We start from the raw sequence: 16,747 nt of genomic DNA on the forward strand, positions 1-16,747 counted from the left end.
TACTGAATCTATCTGTATCTATCTGGCAGTCGCTTTTCGGTGAAGGAAAACATCGTGAGGAAACCGGACTAATCCCAATAAGGCCTAGTTTCCCCTCTGGGTTGGAAGGTCAGATGGCAGTCGCTTTCGTAAAAACTAGTGCCTACGTCAAATCACGGGATTAGTTGTCAAGCGGACCCCAGGCTCCCATGAGCCGTGGCAAAAAATGTCGGGATAACGCCAGGAAGAAGAAGAATTGTACTGAATGTATACATTACCGATACCTGTATTTATATAAACCAAATGACTACCGTATTGCTCAGTCCACGAATCAATCATGTATTTAATGAGACCATCTTTGAAGTACAGAACGTGCTCATCTATTACGGTCGGACGTTATCCCGGGTTCTTTCTTACTCATTACTTATTATTAAAAGTAGCTACCGTTACTGTGTGGTTGGGTTTGGAAGAAATAGATAGGTTTATGAAGTGTTAATACTTACTTTAAAATAATCGATTTTGTTGGTTTAATATTTATTTCTAGACGTTTACAGCTCAAAGGTGTTGTCAGCCTTAAAAGTGTTTACTCTTCCATTACATTTCACTTACGTTTCCACTTAGCGATGATGTGCAAGTTGCGGATTTTTTCCAAAAAGATGGAAAACATTTATGATTTAACAAGCCCCAAGCGAGGCTGTCAAACGAATGCTCTACAAGCACGTGCTGGTTAAGTATATACTTACACATTAGACAGTATATACTGTCTAAGCCCCCCCCCCCCCGCCACATCTAGCGTCTTTCGGGCGTCGGCGTCTACAACTCTATGGCCGCTGCTCGACGCAACGTCGATTTTGTTGCCTCCTCCTCGCCTCAAGCGTCGGCGACTGGTCAGCGCTATGGAAAATGACGTCACTGCGCAGTTGCGTCGACGTTGCGTCGAGCAGCGGCCATAGAATTGTAGACGCCGACGCTCGAAAGACGCCAGATGTGGGGTGGCCCTAATGGGAATAGGGGTGGGTTTAGTTTGAATATCCTTCTCCTCTTCATGACAGAGCGGTCGTGTTTGCATGATAAAATATATCCATTGCGTAGCAGCCCTCGCAATACGGCTCCACTCACGGACACGGTCTCTTGTCACGGCGGGTATTTAGTTTGAATACCTACACCTAATTCAAAACTATTAAAAAAAAACGGTTAATTTCGATAACTTATTCAAATAATGGTCATTATTCCATATTTGAATTATGTTCGTACACTCTTATCGTTCTGTGCTCATCTGCATTTAAAAGGAACGCCTGCAATATACTTAAGGCGATATGATTCGACTCATCAACGAATCTGAGGGGGTGAGGTGCGCGGCAAACCGTGAAGCCCCGCCCGCGCGTCCCGAACCGCTCGACGAGCACGTGAGCGCGCGCTGTGCGCGGCGGCGATAGCAAACGGGTCACAGTATAAGGATCTTATGATGGCAGTATTTTAACCATACCGTGCAAGGGTCACGTTTTTATAGTTTTTATTGTATATGTATATATTTTTTGCATTACGTGTTTCTGATCATTATATTTAGAATTATTATTTTTACAGAGCCATGTGTACTTATTATTTAGTGATCGGTAACAACGTTTTAATTTAATGGCAGCGTAGTAGAATTAAAGTACCGAAAGGAAATAAACATTTTAAGGTGACGGTCAATTAAGGTAAGGTATTGTTCATATAAAGGTAAGGTATACGTAGGTAGGTAGGTAGGTAGGTAGGTAAGGTAGGTAGGTAGGTAGGTAGGTAGGTAGGTAGGTAGGTAGGTAGGTAGGTAAGTAGGTAGGTAGGTAGGTAGGTAGGTAGGTAGGTAGGTAGGTAAGGTAGGTAGGTAAGTAGGTAGGTAGGTAGGTAGGTAGGTAAGGTAGGTAGGTAGGTAGGTAGGTAAGTAGGTAGGTAGGTAGGTAGGTAGGTAGGTAGGTAAGGTAGGTAGGTAAGTAGGTAGGTAGGTAGGTAAGGTAGGTAGGTAGGTAGAACCTTAATCAATCGGGGTGAGAGATTAGCATTTTACTCTTAAATACGACAACCTGATAAGAAAACGCAAACATAATCGAAGAGTTTGTATACTACATTGTAAAACACCGGTTGAGTAGAGAGTAATTTTTTTTATATGACAAATGGTATTCGGTTTTTGAGTATCAAGGCATACCTAAATAAAGAACACTATTCAATAAATTTCAGCAAATCGCTTGAATGCATCCCGAAAAACAATACATTAAAGAAAAATAATAATAAAATCATAAGTCAAAAACTGTCACTAGTAGGATGTTGATACTCAGCAAAAATATCCTTCATTATAAGAGGTACTCACAAAAAAAATAATTTAATTTTTTTTTATCGGGCTTAGGGAAAACTCAGTTAAAGGTCAGATGGAGGAGCGGATGATGGAATTGAATTGATTGGCAGAGCTAGACAAAGATAAGTCTGCAACGATTTTGATTTGGTCTAACTTTTAACTTTTTTCATATTATGAGAAAGCCACATAGTGCTTTCGGTGGGGGGTGTTTAGTATTAATCCTTAATACCTACTGCTATACTGATTTACTTGAGGTAGCGAGGCTACTGGCCGGCGACACACAAGCAATGGTCTAAAAAGTAATAACTAACGGTGTCAGTGTCATCAAAACATCGCGACAGAAAGGATATCTGAATTCGCAAAATATACCATAAAACAGTGCCTTGAAATAACGAGGAAGCCAGCAGCGAGCAATCCACCCGCCGAGGCCTCTGCCAGCTGCAGACCACAAAATCCCGGTAAGCCCTTCTACAATCTGGTAAAGCAGTATAGTGTAGCGAAGGAACTAACTTAAAAAACTACAGTCCACTGGCTTTACGCCACACTTACATACCGTAATGTAACAAATTATTTTCAATATTATGTTTTGTTTCTTCCAAATATCTATTAAATAATTAACTGATTGTTGTTGAAAACCTGTTCAAGGACGCCGAATTAATATCTACTATTCCACGTCCTTGAACAGGTTTAAAACATCAATCATTTTCTTTTTCTACCAGATATGGTTCAGTCAAATTAATTTCTTCTACCTTTCTTAGCTAAACTCTAGTTCTACCTAAATTAGCCAGACTCTAAAACCAGTACAGGCAGCAGCAGATATAGATAAGCAGAATAACATGTTCAAAATGATCGACACAGACCTTATTATCTTGACATTTCCGTGTCATCATTTTGATTACTAGGCCCCGTAGCTATTTCTGCTGCTGACTGTACAATCCAGTAAATTTTAGTGAAACTTTTATATTTTTATTCAGTCTAGCGTATGCTTTATGTTTATTTATTACTATCGACCCGCCCCGGCCTCGCGCGGGTTAACAAATCGCTTAATAATCCTATAAACTTTTGTACAGGATTTTGCTTTGTTCGTTATTCCCGCAGCTCGACTTTCGGCCTCGCCCAAAATTACTGGGGGTGGAGCATGCTTGGACATTCGAGATAAAGCTCCGGGCCTGACGACCCTCCGCGGGGTCGGCCTTCAGCCTCCTTCGGGCTCGCCTAACCTACTTGGAAATTTGAATTTGGCCTGTGTCCGCCGCCATTTTGGATTTTTCCAATTTTTTTTTCACATAGTAATCTTGGGCCTCCAAGCTCGCCGCATGCCAAATCTCAGCGCGCTCGGACCAACATGAAAAAAATTAAAAAAAAAAGTCGCCCTGTGTGATTTTTTTAAATGCAGTTTGTTTTGTCTTGGGGCCCTCTATGACATTTGGTCGACCACCCCCCACCCATCTCGCACCGTTTAAAAGTTGCCATACAAAATTAAAATGACCATTATTTCCGCCATCTTGGATTTTTTCCAAAAAAATTTTTTCATAGGAATTTAGGGGCCTCTATCTTCCGCCATGCCAAATCTCAGCGCGCTCGGACCAACTTGAAAAAAAATTAAAAAAAGTCGGCCATTTTGAAAAAAATTAAATGTATTTTGTTTTGTCTTGGGGCCCTCTATGACATTTGGTCGAGCACCCCCCACCCATCTCGCACCGTAATATGAATACTTTTTGAGATATTGGGGAAATTAAAGATCTCTACTTTCCCCCCTTTTTTTGCTTATAACTTTTGATATTTTGTGTGTGCTACTACACGCTTCGAATACATTTTTCTAGGCATTATGACGAATCTAATGAGGTATCACACGTATTTTTAGGAGTATTATCTCTATTTTTCACCGTGTTCAGTTTCTCGAACAAGACTAATACAACCAAGCACAAGATGAACTGCCTGTAGGCACTTGGAACTCTCAATTATAATTAATTCATGTCGACCGTGGTCAAATATTAAAATTAGTGATATGTATTTAGTTCTTAAATAATTGTATTGCGATATGCTTATTATGGTAATTTTTTCAATTAATTCAATTTGACATTTTATATTTATATAAATTTATGATTATGATGATGAATTTGCACGCTTGACGGGCCTGGCACGTTGCATGCGATCCAAAGCCGGGCGCCTTCGGCATCCTCATACTAAAAGCGTAACACTATACATATATTGTAACATCCCCATACTGTGTCAATCCAAATAAATAATTTCTGATTTTCAAAGGAGTCAAAGAGTACGAAGGAATATAATCATTTTGCAGATCGGACGTAGGTATATCAGTAAAGGTGAAATACTGTAAATATATCATACTTACATACTCACAATTATATTATCTAGGAATATAATATTATTTACCTACATTGAAATTGGTTGCTGACCTAGTGAAAATACTGAAATATTTTAACTGTTGATGTAGTAAAGCTAGGCGCTTTCAACCACCTCGTAAAGTATTAGATGCTTCTGTTATCAGAAAGTGTGTTTTTATAGCACTTAGTGACTTTTTCTTACGTTTCATATGCTTTGTTTCCCATTGTTTGTAAATGGTAAAATCACGTGACCGCGCGGAACACACTGACACAGGTCCGTCCTCTACAAGCGCTGCCGCGCGACTGAAGAGGGCGTAAGTGCGTTCGCGAGTGATTGCGCTTGCGGATTTAGTAGGTATTGAAACATAGAAATTATTTTAATGATGTTACCGAGACAAAGTGATCCAAAACGTCTAGATTATCTTATTACCTATACATTTGTGTAAAAAACAAGTCTAAAAAGTTTGTATTGTAGATATGGTTTGGATTTATTGTTAAAAAAAGGCGTAACTTTGGAATTTTTTTCTATCGAGCAAAGTTTATCTAATCATGTTTTTGAGATCCAAAACGTATCTGCCAGATCCTTAAGTATAAGATATATTTTTTTCACAATTTTAAAACATTGTTTCTTATATTTCTAATGGATTCAAAAAACTGGTTCGCTTAGCTCCTACGGAAAAAGCACGCCTTAACTATGCAATATTTACATTAACATTATCAACGAATGACATTTTGCGCTAAAGGAATGGGTGTCATTTTTAAGTCTTTTTTCATTCAAGTGCTCGATTATTTCTACTACTTAAATAAATATGGTCATTTGAATATTAACAGTGCTTGTACCATCGCCCACACTGTTAACTGTCCATCGGTAAACCTTATTACAAAAGGCATAAGGTCCACCGATGGACAGTCAAGAGTGTCGCTGTTTGTATGTCTTATAAGGGAAAACGCTCGCAAGTAATTTTCTGTCATTTGTAATAAAAATGTAAACGACGATACCTTTTAAGAGTTATATCGATATATCGTAAAATAAACACCTCAAGGGCCACTTTGCACTTGCGTGTTCCAGGGTTAGAGAAATAACTCAGAGCTAATCAAAACACAGGGTTAAACTGTACCTACTGTATAAACGGTTAACTAAGTAGCAATTTGATACAGTCTTTTGTTAAAAAGTCGTAGTTTAAAAAATGTACGATTTTATAAAATCTATAAATAGCGTAAATCGAAAGCCACTTCTGTCAGTCCGTATGTCATGGCGGCTTGTAATTGGTAATTTATATGTAAAACGCTGCGCGGGCGGCGCGGCGCGGCGCGGGCGCGTCAGTCGCGCGATTAATCGTACAAATAAATAATAAATCGACTACCTACTGTATGCTTATTGAATACTAGCACGTTTCACTGATCTGCCGATTTTTTACTTCATTCCCATCAAGCAAAAAAACTTCTTAGTGTTAAATACCGAAAATATCCTTATCAGACGATACATTAACTATTTTAAAACGTCGCAGAGATTTCAGCGCTGTTTCTTATAAAATAAAATAACTAAAACTATTTTATATTTGTTGTCGAACAGTGATGTCTCAGAAAAACTAATAGAAATTAAACAATATCCGTGGCTAAAATAGCTGCTATTAACGATTCAAACTAGTGCTAAAGAGAACTATGGAAACATTTCTGGAAATAAAACATAACCCTGTATGTAGCGTCTAATCATAATACAATAAACATATACTTATGTCGTGGCCAGATCATAGATTTAGATAATTTCATTAAATACCATTATAGAATTGATCACTATATACATGATGTGGTTAGGTTTGGTTTGACTTTAATGCTGTGGGAAAACGATCATTTCATGAAATGCTTACCACATCATGAAATAGTCAATTCTGAGATCTGGCTACAACATATATATTACACTTACCTACTATATTGTGGGCCAGCCGGGCTAGCACATGATTTCCGCGACAGTATCTTCGGCGAGATAGACTACTCGTCTTTTTCTATGTTAACAAAAGAGGGACGCCAGTCTATCTCGCCGCGAGATACTGTCGCGCCAATCATGTGCTTGGCCTACAGACTCTGTCAGACATAATGACATTACCTTTTAATAATAACATTACTCAGAGTATTTGATAAAAGTAAAATACATACCAAATTATAAAAACCACATCCACAGGGCATACACCCCCAGTTTTATACTCGTACATATTACCATTTATATGTCCCTTTGATTTGTTAGTTCCTTGATCCGCTCGCAGTATATCCCGGCAAATTGGAAACTTTACGGTCGCCCCCATATATCAGTATCGCTAATTGTTATTCGGTAATTGGCCGTAAAGTTTACATTCACGGCCGTTCACGCGAGCGGTCGTAAAGTCAGAGTAGAATTATGTAGAGTAGTCCATCTTCTAATTACATGGGTGTACAGTTAGCATCAAGAAGGGTGGAAGAGACTGGTCAGCAACATAAGGACATGATGTCACGATCCTCAGCATTGAGGGAACGACTGATGATGATGACAGTTAGCATCAAAACTAGCGGATCAGACTATGCGTCAAAAGTGTAGATTTCTGCTTAGACTAAGTAAACAATAATAAGAAAGAGATTTGTCTCTACACGTAGATCAATTCGACTATAACAGATACTTTTAAACGCAAACTCTAGATAGTATTACCTATAAAATTATTATTTTATATCCCTATTTCAGAAAGTGTTCCAGGATTGCAAATACTTTTGGTCCGTTGTTTCATCCGCTACTATGAATGCTGATTGTACAAGCTTGGGTATTACACCAAAAAAATGTGACAATACAAGTTAGTTACTAGGGCATAACTTAGGCTTAAAATTAGGCTAGGCATAAAATTAAAACAGAGAAAATTGGACGTCGAATGTGAATCTTTAAGTGTTCAGAGATAGTTTATTGTCACTGTATCTATACTGTGACGATAGGCGCCACTTGACGGGTACCTATAAAATAGAATATTGTTAGTATCTGGCTGTTTCGATTTGATTACAGCTTTGACGTGCGATATAAAATAGTAACGGTGCTCTAATATAATAAATTAGTCACGCATTTTAAATAGGAGTAAACTATTCGCTCCATGTATGACGGTGGCGCCGCTCTACTGGTTGTGGGACGTATTGCTTATTTGACAGTTGGCAGCTGCCAAATAGTGTGAATATTTCGTCCCACGAAAGTTATTATTTTCACCGCATCGTACGCTTTTCATCGCTGGTATTTCTCCAAACATCAACTTCGCAATAACCAATACCTACGAATGATTGACCATTACTGCTTTGTTTGAAAACAGTAATAGAAACCCTAATAAGGGAATTTATTTGTATGTTTATAATGATTAATGATTAAGTACTTGTTCCTGAGTTATAGGACATTAACACAAATATTATAATAGGACAAATTGACTAGCCCCACGGTAAGCTCAAGAAGGCTTGTGTTGTGAGTACTCAGACAACGAAGTTATGAATGTTTTCTGTGTCACAGTATTATGAATTTATCTGTTTACAATTGTCCCTATATATTAATACATGTCCTTAATAGAGTTAGACCAAGTCTGCAGCGATTTTGATAGCCTACGCAGGATACAAGTGTTATTTATACGTCATAATTTCATAGAGGATCCGGGTATGTCCTTAAACTACGTCCAAGACCACCGGTGGATGGGCAGCAGCGTCCCTCAAATTCGGTGTACTCGACTGCGATCGCCAACCCGCCTGCCAAGCGTGGCGATTATGGCATTCACCCCCCATAAAAGGGGGAGGCCTATGTTCAGCAGTGGACGTCTTATGGCTGAGATGATGATGATGATGATAAATTTCATAGAAGTTTGACGTTTAAAATACCACTTGCACTGCGTGGGCTATCAAAATCGCTGCAGACTTTTCTTGGTCTAACTCTACCACCTCTAAAATATCCCTCTTAGCAAGGACGGCAGGTGAGGCTTGGCGCCGGCGCCTCGCGCCTAAAAATACCCTCCGGATCCCTCCTATTAGTGTGATTACGAACACATGCCTCCTAAACCGCTTGTCACTTATATTGTGGTTTCATTGATTTTACGTATAGATTTTCCACACATGATACTGTAATTTTGTTAGTATTTGATGATTGGGTTTCAGTATCAAATGAGTAGTAAATTGATTAATGGAGTTGTATATTTTCGTATATATCCGTAATATAAAAACAGACCTGCCTGCTTCATTTCAAGACCAAATTGATGTTCTTTTAAATTGCCTCCGCCACGCATACTCAAAAATAACTGCTCATAAAGGAATGTTTACATAATTGCACCCTTGTCATTTTAATGTTCCGTAAAATTGCAGAAAAATGCGTCGATGTACACATGCCTCGATATCGTGGCTATAAATTATCGGAGATGTACAGTCAGCATCTGAAATAACGGATCAGACTACGCGTCAAAACTATCTACCATTTATACCTCTACTCGACGAAAAGAGATATGTACACTGGCGTTCAAAAGTGCATGGAGATCTTTCAACCGTAATATTAAAGCAGCAATTAAGATGTAGCATACTCGTATAAATACTTTTGAATGTGAACTGAAGAGATCTCTATTTGGAAAAATACTTTTGGCGGCAATGGCGGCTTCTTTCATCCCTACTAATATTATAAATACAACGCTTATTATAAATCGCTGATGATGAATTTTGGTAAGATAAGGTGGGGTAAGGCTGTCACTTGTATGGAATCCTGATAATGTTTGTCTTACCCCGAGCAAAATAAACTATGTTAGTCCTACCCCACCTTACCTTATGAAGATAGCTTGAGACCCTGGGAAGGACATAAGGTTTTTATCAAGCACTAATCATCATCAATCCACGCAGACGAAGTTGCGGGGAGAAGCTAGTCCGTAATATTAATGCTGACTGTACACAGACTGACAAATGGACAAACAAACATTTGTCAATGTAGACGGGAACACCTTGCACCAAGTCGTTATCATTATGTAACGCATTTTAAAGTTATACGTCTGCAGTAAAGAAATGTTTGTTAGGATTAATAATTTCACATACTTGCAATGTATTCACTAAAAATATTTATCGACACTAAAAGGTTAATAAGCAAACATTTAAACTGTATAATAAGGTGACGTTTTAAAAAAAATACTAATCATATAGAAAGTAGATTTCTCACTCAGTTTTTACTTTCCACTGAACGTAGGTAATCTGACTGTTTTTAAAGTGATTTGGGTACTTAATTTTGATCGCCAATCCATAGAAAGCATACATGTTTCCTATAGGAACTGAATTTAGTCAAGCAAGTCTGTGTGATTTGTACTAACATCGTTTCTAAGCCTTGTTAATTTCCAAGTAGGAAAGCACGATTTCTTACTTCACTCAAAAAGCGTAACGATATGCGTATTTTTCAATAACTGTCCTATTATACTATCAATTACCCAACCCTATTGTCATAAATTTGACCCGAGGGCCCCTCACAAACGAGATCGAAGACATATCGCATCTCATTAGTGCCGGTATTAGCATACACTTACATGAGCATGGCACCATGTCGCGGAAAGTACAGTCGAGTTGACAAACATCTGTTTCAAAAATAGTTATTTTTTAAAAGGGGGCAAAGTTGTTGTTTAACCGCTCGTGCTAATATTGATACCCGAGCAAGCGAAAGATTCCAAAATTGGTTCGAAAAATGGAATCTTGAGCGTTGCGAGGGTTTCAAAGCACGAGGTTTAAACAAAATCTGCCCCCGGGTGAAACACAAAATTTTTCGTCACACCATCAACCCGAAACAAATATTAAAAGTAAAATATCAAACAAAATCAAACCAAATCAAATTCAAATGAATATTATTAAATATTTATCATCCAAAATCATCATTTAAAAGTAGAATTGACCAGTAAACATACGAAAACAACTCAAAATTTGCATTTGATTACTTTGCCTCACATGTGAATTATTGATAGCAAAGTGCAACATTGCTATCCGTTTTTGAAGTGCAAAATAAGCCTTTCCGGGCTGGTGTGCTGAAAATATATTTACACGCCCCTTAGACACTGACTGACGAACCCTACCTACATTTTTGATGTAACTATACCAGGACTGTTTTATACAGTGCATCTGCATATGGTGCTGATAGGGATGGTTCCGGTCGGAAGAGGCCCTAATAAACTGCTGATATTCATATCTGATAAAAGTGTTAAATAAATATTTAAGCCTCTGTATTTGAGCGACTTCGTTTACATAAGAATCTTACGATCCATTAAACTTACTTAACTTATAGTTGTTGCTTTTAGCACTAAAAGACCTCCACAAAAGTAAGCATTAGGATGCTTCATCATCATCATCATCATCTCAGCCTATATACGTCCCACTGCTGGGCACAGGCCTCCTCTCGAGCGCGATGCTTATGATGCTTATGGGTGCTTTATAAGGTGTGATAATGGAACAATCTCAATTAGTATGATTATTCACTATTTAGCACTTCCATGGTTACTTCTGCGGAGTTATTTTAATATAGTACAAGGACGAACTTATCCATAAGATTTCTTCCAATTAACCTATTGGTTTTTAATAAGGAGTAGAGTATCCTGTCTGCGATTAAATTAACAACTGGTAAATAGAGCAGATAGTATACCCACTCACATGCTTTATGCAACTGTAGTTACCCTTATTTTCACATAATAATAGAGTTCACTGAAAAATATCAATCATGTGAGTGGATATGTATATTAGGCACTAAGAATATTCATGTAAAGTTTCGATATACATATGAGCGTAACTTATTCGATTGTATCGCGGAAGATAAAAGTAATACCTACCTAAAAACCTTTAACTCACGGGACCTTGCACATATCCTAATACTTGGGTACCTAATGCGTTTTATAAAATGGTTATAGAACTTTTATAAAACGTTTTTATACAATTTTCGTGTGTGTTTCGACATCACGCTCGCAGTCAGGTGTTCCAGAGCATTAACCCTTCACGATTATTAATTTATTTACATACAGTTTTAAACTTTCTTAGGAATGCCCGACCGCCGCGGGGAATTCGGCCTTTTTTTATTTGAACAAGCATCGTAAAATAAAGTAAAAAATTAAAAGTGGTTATGATGGATGCGCGGGCGCGGCGGGGCGGAGCGGCCATTAAAAAACAATAAGGCATAGTGGCCAGTGTCTGCCGCAATTTGTATGGTCCTGTACTCATCTCTATACACTCACGACTTATATCGGCAGACAAATTTGAACCTTGTGTATTTTTGTTTAAGTTTAATTTGCTTTGGAAAGGAACTGTCCTATTTGTATATTTCGCTTGCGTGCGCTCGCGCGAACGTGTGGAGATCTCTAGCTAACTAGTTTAACAAGACCTCGAGATCTTTAACTGCTGTATGATATTGGAGAGTGCTTATACTGGTTAACTACAACTCGAGTGTGGTCAGCATGCGTTTGGAATCAGAGCTCACTCACGATTCGATTCATCGATCAATTTTAAATCTTTTAGACTAGAGTTGAAGGTTGATTTTAGGTTGCATGTTACATAAAGGTTCTATCCTAGTTGTGGATAATGAAGATTGTTTTTGACGGGCGAATAGTTAATTTGTTTATAATTGGTGGCTGACACGTGTCTTGTTTGTTTAGTGTCCGGAGGCGAAGTCAGGTTGATTTTCAATTTGCTTTTTTGCTCAAAATGTATAGTGAACCGGAAGGGCCAAAAAAATCCGAAATCAACAGTTTATTTTAAGCATTACTTTGCGTGTTTCTAAAGCAGGCCACTGACGAGCCTTCCAAATGGATGCCGTTATAATGGATTCATCCAAATGGACGGAATCCTAATATTAAACATTGTACGTTTTTGACATTCACGGACCGATTTTGGATTGCAGCCACGCTATTTGGAATGTTGGAAGGCTCGTCAGTGGCCACCTTTACAGAAGCATTTTAAAGCCTTTTAAAAGTGGAATAATGCAGAGAGAAAAGCGCTTTATAGGGTAATGTCTACGCCTCGGCTAGTCTGTGGCCATGAGTAAGCCCATTCATAATAAAAAAAAAATGTAGCATATAATGTTTATTACTTAATAATAATCTATTTATTTTGTTTACAGGTAAGTTTTACTGATTCATACAACTACAAGAAGGCGATTTGGAGGATGAAAGGTAAGTGTACATTTAAACGACTACTTACCCAAAATACGCGTGAAAACAAATCAAAATAAAATATATTCACAGTCCATTATCGTAAAAGTTATTTTGGCAAATTAATGCAATTGAATTATGTATAAATAATTATAACCATTTTCAATTTTATTCCTAACTACTTAAGGTTTATTATTACACGAACGTCGAAAGTATTGCAACCTTTGTGTAAATATCGTCGCATCGGTGGCGTGAAAATTAAAACAATACCAGTATGGTCACAGTTACGTACAGATAGCGTGATAATGACAGTGCCTTCCCTTTCCATCGCGCGGGGTTAGAGAGTGACGTGTGCCTTATCACGTGGATAACAGTAACCACCATACGCCCGTAGGTATGAAAAGAAGACAATGGGATCCATTAGTGAAGATAAACGGTGACAGTTCTCATTGTATTTAAATCTCCGCTCCGGTGTGTGAGCGAGGCAACGCGACACGCATATAGCGATGTCCCGCTCGCACACCGGAGTCGCGTGCGGATCCTCGTCCAATTTGGAGACCGCTTTAGCTCGAAGGAAAATGCGATTGCACTTAGCGTTAACGTAAAAAAGTGGGACATTAATTATGAGCTAAGTTGTAGATTCTATTATATATAGTAAATGTATCATAGTGGAATAAGTGCATAAAGACTTTTAAATCGCTATTTATCTACGATTGATCATCATCATCATAAGTAATCATAGTAATCGCCAATCATTTCTTTCTTGTGCCTGTCTTTTAATTTCCTCATACGACGCATTTTTTTTTATTTGGCTGAGATAAGTAATTCTAGGTCTCCCTACGATTCATTTGACATCTACGATTGATATGACATTTAAATGTTTGCTATTCTAAAACTAAACTAAACATGGAACTATCGCTTCTGCTAACAGAAAGCAAGCGTAATGACCGGCTGCTCTTCTATCCTGCTCTGATCACTATAATCTAACGATATGCGGAAAGTCGTATATCATATCAAGTGGCTAGCGTGTTCGTCCCAATACGGTCGTGTTACCGATTCGACACTTGGTGCATGGCATTGGACAAAAAAGGTCTACTTTGTCGGGGACGTGACGCGTATGGCAGCTCCCTTAATAACCTGCATAAATCTGTATCCGTCGTTATGATTGCCAGATATCGGCTTCTTTATTTTTATTCTTAAAAGTTTTAAACAAAATAATCACATTTTTCTTTTATGCCCTATTTGGGTATTGGTTACATAATTTGATCTAAAAGTAGTGATCGTAACCAACGCGCAGTTTCCATAGAAAAATACGGTTCGTAAAAAAAATACACATCAGACGACCAAATGATTTCCTTCTCTTTAACCGAACATTTGGTCTTTTAAGGGGCCCACACTGAGAGAAAAGTACAACAAAAATACACTTAGAATTACAAAAATAAACTTAATCCGGGGACAAGGAGAGTTAACTAATAGGAACAAATTGACTTTTGCAATTTCTATTAATTCTTGCAATTTCTATTATCTGTTTGTTGAAATTATATTTGGGATTACTGAGCTGTTTGTAGAAATAAATAAACTTTACAGAAATAGTGAAACGTTCATCATTATTACTAAAACTTCATTTTTTCCCCCAGTACTCTGTTTTTTAATTCCTGGTGATGATTTTTCTCTCAGTGCACTGATTAACAGTCCACCGGACGGTATCGGCCGGTCAGTTAGAACAAAATTTTGATAGTTCCGAACAACTGGCAGGCCGATACCGTCCGGCGGACTGTTTTAAATCAGTGGGCCCTTTTTCTTTTGCTCGCTAATCGAACTGAATGATATGACAACACACCTTACAGATGATTATAGCGCTCAACATGGCTTAGGGCATCGAGAACGACTGCGCTACTTCATCGTGTGTGGTCTCTAGTCTTTACCTCTTGCCTGGTCTGTACTCCCTATTTTAACCTCTCATGAGACAAGGTGGTGTATCAGAACGATAGTGTGGTGGTAAAGATTATAGCATCGGCAGGGAATACAGTGGTTCGGGACGGGATGTACCGCGAATTGAACTGAACGATACGACAACACACCTTACAGATGATTATAGTTCTCTACATCGCTTAGGGCATCGAGATCGACCGCGCTACTTCATCGCGTGTGGTCTCCACTCTCCACCTCATGGCGGTGTATCAGAAAGATATTGTCTGGCTGTGGTGGCCTAAACACTATAGCACGCAGGAAATATCTACCGAATACCGATGACCCGATGTTCAGGACAGAGGAATTTGATCGTTTTGGGAGTTTACATTTAAGTATATTAATTTCTCAAGTTGTCAAAATCCTGTCCTCAACCACTGTTAGGTACCAGTATTCCCAGATGATGTCGATACTATTACTACTACTATTACCATTGGATACCTAGTCACGGTAACGGTACTATTTTTGTTTTAATTTAATTTTTTAGGCGTTAGTTGGATCCCAACTGCTATTAAGATAATATTTCTCCAACCATCTATTTTATGATACGTTGCGAAGATTACCCGTCGCTATTTCCACTTAGAGTGCGCCATGCAAAAAGTCCACCTTTCCTAGTTTATGATCTTTTGTCACGAGCAACGTTTATACGATTGTGTCAGACCAGTGTTTTCATAACTTCCGCGTCTTTGTATGATTCTGTCTTTGTGTTAAAACGGAATGTAAACTTTTAGTTCCATTCTGAATATTTATTGGTAGTTTTTAAGGTCATCTTAACTTTGAATGACTAAATTTGACGACTACACCCCAATAGCTTTTCAAGTCTATTAATTTAAGTAGTTAAAGTCAAGCATTTACTTAACCTAGTTTCTTGATTCGTATTATCTCCCATGTCTCTTAAGGCCTGCCCTATAAGTCCTTTGACGCCATTTAGGGCACTGTGTCACGTCTAGTTTTAAATCCGTCGTCGTCGACGTCGTCTTTGGAAACTATCCTCATACAGGTACAGGTAGGTAGGTAGGTAGCTAGCGTCCTGGGCCACAATTAGGTTCTTCGATTTCCAATAATATAAATTACTTGGTTGTTACTTCCTCGTTAACTCTTTCGAAAGTAATTAGGTTACGGTTTACTTCCTAAATGCCTTACGAGTTCATACAAAAAATATCGAAAGATTTCATATCAAAATCAATTTGAATAAATTACCCACACGGCATGATTTAACGCGAAAAATCAATTTTCACTTAACGCGTTTTTGGTAAATTCTCAGCGCAGTAACTCAATGGCTATCGTCTGTGCCAATAAACAATAAAGAACAATTTTCCCATACCTTTAACACACATTACCTTTACTGACAGATACGCCTTTATAACCTTAGCAATAAGGTATAAATTCTCAAAAAATAGCTGTAAGTAATATTGTTGAAAGTCAAAGTGAAGCTAAGGATTTTTGATTTCTTTGCAGTTTCCACATAGTCTATTCCATTTGCGTAAGGTTGAGATTGCCTTGAAGGTGTGTAAGAAGGTTTCGCGTAGCATAACTAGTTGTCTGGGTGCGTATTAGCGCGCTGGTCTTTTTGGACTCGCCTAATTGTAGGTTCTCGACGCCTCGTATGAATACTGCACTCGTTTGTAGGGTTGTACAAAAATTGTAAACACTTTTTAAATAATTTATTTTCATAAGATCCTGGTTAGTGACTTTCCCAGCAAAGTGGGAGTAAATTAAGATATAAATAAGCACAACATTTTACAAAGTTGGTTATGTATGAAAAACAACTTCATTCGGCCTAGAATTCCATGGGATACTGATTTATGAAAAATGTCCGTATCTAAAACATAACACTAACAATTCCTTCAAATCAAATAACAGTCCCCGCTTGACACTGCATATCCTAGATATAGTTCTAGTTTCAAGCTTAAATAGGTACATTTTAGGTAAGTTATCTTACTCTACTATTCTTTTTTTTTCTATGAGCAAAATTGAATGAAAACATATCTAACACC

At 38.0% G+C, this 16,747-nt stretch overlaps 1 protein-coding gene across 1 annotated transcript in view; it reads left to right on the forward strand.

The window, feature by feature from the left end:
• The window catches only part of LOC134670633 (neurobeachin), a 604,515-nt gene that overhangs the window by 399,884 nt on the left and 187,884 nt on the right, over positions 1-16,747 (forward strand). The gene's annotated exons all lie outside the window — the stretch shown is intronic.

The sequence above is a fragment of the Cydia fagiglandana genome, chromosome 14, assembly GCF_963556715.1.
Source record: "Cydia fagiglandana chromosome 14, ilCydFagi1.1, whole genome shotgun sequence".
Lineage (NCBI taxonomy): Eukaryota > Metazoa > Arthropoda > Insecta > Lepidoptera > Tortricidae > Cydia > Cydia fagiglandana.